Genomic DNA, 7,165 nt, shown 5'->3' with positions numbered 1-7,165 from the left:
ATCCTATTTTGTCTGACGTTGTTGCTAACTACCCCCTCATTATAGCTTTCGCAAAGTATTGTCAGATGGTGAACGCAGATGAGGTTCATATACGCTTTTTACTGAAGTTTATTCTGAGGAGAATATATCTAAAGCTTAGCAATTACTTTCTCCTCTTGTAGGCTAAAAGTGAGGGGAAAACCCTCTTACACATCAGTCTTTTGTCTCAGATCAACCAGTTCTTACTAGATGTGAGCAGTTGTCTTCATCACAGCTAATTTCTTCGCAGGACTCATCAAGTATCTTTTTTAATTGCTGGTGGGGAGCAAAGAGAGCTCCCTTGTCCTGCATTGAATGACATGAGCAAAGGTGTTGATTCCAACCCATGTATGTCTGTGGTTCCTAGAAGCCCTTCAGTATTGCAAGACTTATGGCAGCCATTGGATGACCTACATTGTTTTTGAACACACGACTGTGTCATCACGCTTTGTCTTTTGATCTTAGAGCAGGGCTATCAGCACAGAAGGAATTCCCAAAAAATACTTCTGCTTTCAATGTCTCAATGGTGGGAGTCTCTGCTAGAAAAGTTCAGTGTCTGGATATGGATTTGTCCAAGTCGTCATTCAACCTTTGTGCCAATATTTGTTTGCGTGTTTCAGATGCATTGACTGTGAATATCTTCAGGTGTGGGGGATTTAATTCCACATTTTCAGGCTGATGCTCCACAAAGGAGTGGCTAAACCAGAGATTTGCTGTAGGATAAGCACCTTATGTTCACAATGCCATCCGGTCAGCCTCTGAAAGCATTATCAGAGAAATCAGGTCACTATGTGCCAATGAGAGATCCTAAACTGGACGTGTCTTGTCTGTCTTCTGCAGCCTGACGCAATCACAAAAATCCCTGTGGTCGCAAGAAGCTGTCATACCGAGCCCCGTCAGAGACTCAGACTGCGTCCAGGGTGTTAGTTCAAGAGCTGGTTAGCCCCAGCAGGCAGTACAGCCCAGGTGCTCACGGGTGATGATTTAAACCTTGTGTAGGAGGCATTCAAGCCCAGGCATTTGAAAGTTCAGTGCACACAAAAATGCCTGTTCAATGGATGGTTGTGATTAACTGCCCACTAGGCACTTGTGCAATGTCTTTAACTATATTCACGTGCACGTGCATTTGTGGTAAGCGTAGTGCAGTCAAAGCAACTAAGGTATCCTGGCTAATAGGATCTCCAAGTCTAAAAGCTGGACAGCAGCAGGGTTTCCCTCACCTGACCGGCAAGAAGGCACTTAGAACTTAGGTCAACGAAGAAAAGTGGTTTTCTGCTGGGTTCGGTGGTGTTGTTTGGTCATCAGCACTGATCCCAACCTCAGGGGGGAAAAAAGACATGTTCCTGAGGCACCATCCGGTTAGTCTGTAGCCGATACAGCTTGCCTGGTCTCTGAAAATCAAATCTCTGTAGCGTGCTCTTAAAATCGGCTCCCAAAACTGAAGTGCACTGAAAAATGCTGTCTTTGCTAGGTGGGTTCTCAAGACAAAACTTCCCGTTTGCATTGTCGCAGAGCCCTGTGTGACAGCCAGTGCCAGCTGCGTGGTGTGTTCACTGAGCAATGCTAAAACCTATTTGCATCCCAGAATTATCCCCAAGAGATCAATATGCCTGGGAAGAAAGTTTTCATACAAAAAAAAGTGTGAAGAAGTCCATCTGTTTACAAATGCTATCAGAGAAACGGTGAGATAGTTGAAAACAAGATTCTGAATGAGATGAGATAATGCAGCAGTGTCTGCAAGTCCCTGTTTAAAGCGTTCTTTTCGACTCACTGGCTTTCCAGTTGTTAACTTTTCATGACTTGGGAAACAATAAATGATGGCAATTGTCACTGGGCGCTTATCTTGAAGTTGTTTGAATGTACCAAGGTTAAACAATTCAGCATTATCCTTTGCCTTAGTTAAATATATGCCAATACTGCTGCTTTCTTCTGCAAAAATATTCAGGTGAGTGGTTGATGAAAAGAGAGATTAAAAAAAATCTGAGCTGAAGTTATGTCTAGCAAAGCGCTATGAGCGTGGTTGACCTTAACCTCATAAGCTCCACCTTTGATGATCTTTGAACGGAACTTCCCTAGGTTTCCGCCAATTTAAGCCAAGACTCAACAGTTTTGAAAACAGATCCTGAAATCTGAGAAGTGAAGTCAACCTGCTTTTTATGATTTTCTTATAAAATGTGCTTTGCACCTTTTCTTGTCTATTGAACAAAACTTTCTCTCTACTTCCTTCCCCCACTTTCTTTCCATGCTTTCTTCTGTTCCTAGATGTGATTTTACAGTTGTTGATGCCAAGTCGTCCTCACTGGCTGTTCTCACTGACTACAAAAGTCATCTTTTGTCTCTTGGCGTGATGGTCCCCCACCCATTCTTTGTCTATGTGGGATCTTATCTCAGAGAAATTCTTCTGCTGTCTGAATTTCCTCAAGTTTTTCTCCTTGGGCTGAACTACTTTAATTTGACTCCATGAAATTCTGTCCATGAAGCTGACTGGGGTGCACATTGTCAAAAAAACATGATATAAAATGGTGCTGCATTGCATTTGTTGTTTCCAGACATTATTTTTGTACCAAGGACAGTTTCAGTTACAAGATTTGAGCATCTCTGTTTCAAGGCATCATATAATCATCTTAAAGTCACAGTATGAGTAGGGATTTTTCTGTCATTTAATTTGTATTTCAACCTTCACTGCAATTACTTTGGATCCTGTAATCTCAGTTACCAGATGTGGAGGTCTGTTCCCAGATATTTTATTCATTCCTCAAATTAACATCTATTGTTGAGATTCTTGCTATATAATTCTATTGATTTATTTTATTGACAGATTGTTGTAAAAAAAATTCAGATAAGCACAGTACTTTGAGATAAAGTACTTGAAGGTGTGGGAGGTGACAGTAAGAGCACAGTGCTTATAGGTAGCGCTAGTAGGCATGAAGAGCCAACCGCTGGGCTCTAGCCAGGTTAAGCTCCTTGTTTTGAGAACCAACATACGTACAGGACTATTGACCGTAGAAATGTCTCCAGGCAAAGGCTAGGTAGTTGCTGGAACGTGTATGTGGGAATAGAGCAAGAGTCCCACATGTTTTTGAGGTAAGGTAAACTACTCAAAGCTGAGTATTTAGGCCTCTTATAGATAAAAAAATTTGTTGAAATATACCTTGCTTTCTAGGTTAAGGACAAGCACTGCTTTGGTGTAAGGCTGCCTGGATACTCAGATTTCTTCTTGTTACAGCAGTCGAAGGCAAAGGCTGAGGTATGCCGCGGCCAGCTGGATCTCCCAGACCCTAACAAGGTAAGTACCCTGGCACTTAGTCCCGTTTGAGAGTTGCCGAGTTGTGGGATTCCCTTCTGGGCATGGTTAAGGCACACGCCTGCAAGCCCAACAAGAGAGGTCATAGGAAGACCCATCAGCAACCACGGTGCCACGCATTTACCTGAGTAAAATCCAGGGACTGTGCCAGCCCCTGGGGCTGAAGTGCTGCTGTGGTCTAGAGCTGAGCTCTAGCGAGGGCTTTAGTTCACCTGTAGTCTTTGCATTCATGCCATTCCTATACTGAACAGCTGAGTTTGGTTATATATGGCAGTGAAAGGAGCATGTTTAATTTTCATACATCGCCTGGTTCAAGAAGTCATATCACTGGCTTGTAAGCAGGGCATCTATACAGTGATGTCCATGGCATGCACGCCAGACAGAAGATTTATGGGGAGAACACAAGCATTTCCTTGCTCTGACAAGTCTTGTTATTTTTCTCAGCCACACCAAGTAAACTATAAAATCTCAATTCATTCGTTATTCATGCCCCAGCTCTGAGTTATATGTACAATTTTTACAGGCAAAAATACTAGTTCTTCCATAAATAACTGGGACTGTCTGTTTGCTGCTAAATGGCATCCTTCACACAGATGTGTGTCATGCTCCGTGGCACCACATCCATCAGAGATCGTGCTGCCGAAGTGAATGTAGGCTATCTAAATATACCTGGATATTCTAGGGACTACTTGTTCTTTTTCTATCCCTGTCAAAACAAAATGAGGGGAGTGATATGTAGCTTGCAAAGAAGCAAGGTTACTGAATTGTAAATGGATTTTGCAGTGGTCTTTAAAAGCCTCTAAGCTAGTAAAATGGCTTAGCAGGAACTTTAATTACTTAGCAGCTGTGGCAAATGTTCTCATTTCCCCAGTTACCTGCAGCACCTTTTTTGCAAACACTATAAAACTCTCTTTGGCAGACTATAACCAGGAGGAGCCGTATCTGAGATGAAGCACTGGGAGAGTCACTTCTGTTTCCCAGGAATTCCCCAAACCTTCTCTGCTGCCACCTACAGCGAATGCCAGTAACTCATGATAAATCATGCAGGCAAGTGCTCTGAGATTTTCGTTTTGCAGACTAACATTTTTTCAGAGGGGATGAAAGCGCTGTCTCTTTACCTACCTGGAAAAAAAACCCACCACAGTTTGTTGGGAAGTTTGACATCTGTTTGAAAGTCACTGTGGAAATGCTAAAATTGCTAGATGTTTCGTGTCTATTCTCCCTCTGTTTTCCTCCCATTGTCATTTCTTAATTCCTTTGGAGATAAGGACATCACGGCTGTGGTTCCCTCATGACAGCGTTGTATAAAACTGTAGCATGGCATTAAATGTACTGTGGTATGCAAAATAACAGGGCTGTCTGACCACGCAGAATGGTGAAATTCAGTTTTTAAGACCACTTTGTCCTAAAGAGCCCTGGGTGCTTCGTGTTCCTAGACCATTACCTTGGCGTGTTTGCTCTGCTACCTGGGTAACATTTATTGGTTCCTGACACAGTACAGTGAGTCATTTCTCACAGTTTGTGCCTAGCAGAAATGCTATCAGAAGCCCAGTAAACTGGGGCCCACAGAGAATGAAAATTGGTTTTATTTAGATATATGTGTGGAGTTTGGCATTTAAAATACTCCCCCAGCAAGAGAAGATTCTGCTCTGACTCAACTATGTCAGGCCATCTAAGGAGCTAGGGACAGGAAAATCTGACATTATTTTGTGCCTTATGAAATAGCGACCATACATACCTCCATAACTTGGTCTCTCTCTGTGCATGCTTAAACAATAAAGTGAGTATTTCCTCCTTCAAGGTCTGTCTTGTAACCTCTCGACAACACTTTGCTAGCAGTTACTGGAACAAGACTTCTGACTTCCTTCTAGCTTTTCATGGCAGTGGGAGTGAACCCAGGTAAATGTTTTTACTGCAGGTAGACTTCCAGTTTTGGTGCACTTTTTTAAAAAGCTCTTACCCTCAGATTTGGTCATGATTACAAAGTGCATTTTCACAGGTATGAGATCGTGTATGGATGTGATTGAGTACCTGCTCTCTTAGAAAGCCTTGCTATCCATTTGGAAAATATGAGAAGTTTCTTGCTATATTTATTGCTTTGTATGTCAAGTGTATATGGGATACAAGAAAATAATCTGAAAGAAATTTAAAACCTAGCATGAGGATGTTACATATATCTAGAGATGTGAGTACATATCCCATGTTCAGCAGTGGGCCTGCTGCAAAACAGTTGGGGGCAGAGGAATTATGATTATTCGGGGCGTATTTTCTTTCTGTTAATTTATTCAGTAATCCTTCATCAGTGTCAGACAGTATGAAGCTTTCTTGGCTTATGGAGAGCAGGGTACGGTGCTCGTAGGAGAGCCGTGGGTGCCTGGGCCGGGGACGGCGTGCCTGCGGAAGGGAAGCTGGTGACACCTCTGCAGCTCCTCCTGCGCCGCTGCCCTTGCTGCCGGAGGCTTCTGCATAGTCGTGCTTGACCAGGGGCATCCAGGCTGTGACAGTGCTTCATCAGAGGGCAACGGGGGAGGTGCTGGCCGAGAGACAAAAGGAGCATCGCGAAGGATGACAGAGACTGGCTTTGCTCTGGGTCAAACATGAGATCAGGCTGTGAGGTGGGAGGGTACGTGCAGAGTGAAACATGTGCGATACAAACAGGAGACGGCAGAGCTGGGAGAAGGTTTGTGATCTTGATTTCTCTGGCTTTCCTGCTTATTCTCGACGAAGTTACCTCCTTCTCTCTTTCCTCCTCTTCTTCCATTGCAACAAGGAGCATACCCAGTCCTCACAAATGGCTGGAGCAGGGGGTTCTGCCAGTAAAGAGCCAGTACAGCAGGAGGGAAAACAGAGTTTTTCTCCCTCGGAAGGGCTGGAGGGAATCCATGTTTGCATTCCCCCTGAAATTTTCAGTTTCTCTGTGGAATAATATTAAGCAAAATATTTATGTAAAGAATGGAAATATTTCAAATTGGAATATAGTTTTACTGCAATATGAACATTTTCCAAAGAAAGAACATGGAAATGTTTAAGGTCAAAAACTGATTTCCGTATTAGAAAAAGTGATGATGAATGGAAATTTTTTTACTGAGCCTAATAATTAAGATACTTTGTCAAAGCCCAAGACAAAAGTGGCTAATTTTAACATGTGAGTCTTAATTTATAAGCTCTCCAATTTATTTATAGGCACAAGGGAGCAAAAGTAGATCACATACAGTCTAAAAGTGTATGCAATTCTTAAAAATGATGAAGAAGCCAAACCAAAAAAATTGCCTTCTGACACTGAGAAATTCCAAGTACCAGAAAACCTAGCTCTTGAAAGAAAATTAAGCCTTCTGGTTACATGGCTTTTGCCAAGATTTTCTGCATGAAGGAGGAAGATAATGTGCTACATCTTGCCTGAAGAAACTGCAGTTCGCGTGCAAGCTTTAATTATTTGTTTGCCCAAACTTTGTCCCAGAATTTCAAAGTAGCCAGCCGTGTTGGGTGCTTCCATTCTTGTCATCCAATGTAGGACACTCTAAGGAGATTCGAGTTAACATAATGCTTGTGGTCAGATGCTTGTAGTCACCTCTCTAAGTCTTGGGTTTCCTTTCCATGAATGAGGAATGTTTTTCTTCTTCTGTTTTGTGGGGAGTATCTTCCTGAATCAACTGAGTTACCAGTTTTCTTCATGGTATATGTTTTATCAGACTAGATATAAGGAAGTCATTTTTTACGATGGGGCTGGTGAAACACTGGCACAGGTTGCCCAGAGAGGTGGTAGATGCCCCATCCCTGGAACATTCAAGGTCAGGTTGGACGGGGCTCTGAGCAACCTGAGCTAGTTGAAGATGTCCCTGATCA

The sequence above is a fragment of the Calonectris borealis genome, chromosome 7 (assembly GCF_964195595.1).
Source record: "Calonectris borealis chromosome 7, bCalBor7.hap1.2, whole genome shotgun sequence".
NCBI classification, from domain to species: domain Eukaryota; kingdom Metazoa; phylum Chordata; class Aves; order Procellariiformes; family Procellariidae; genus Calonectris; species Calonectris borealis.
The sequence above is the reverse complement of the archived record's forward strand: the minus strand, read 5'-3'. Positions refer to the sequence as shown.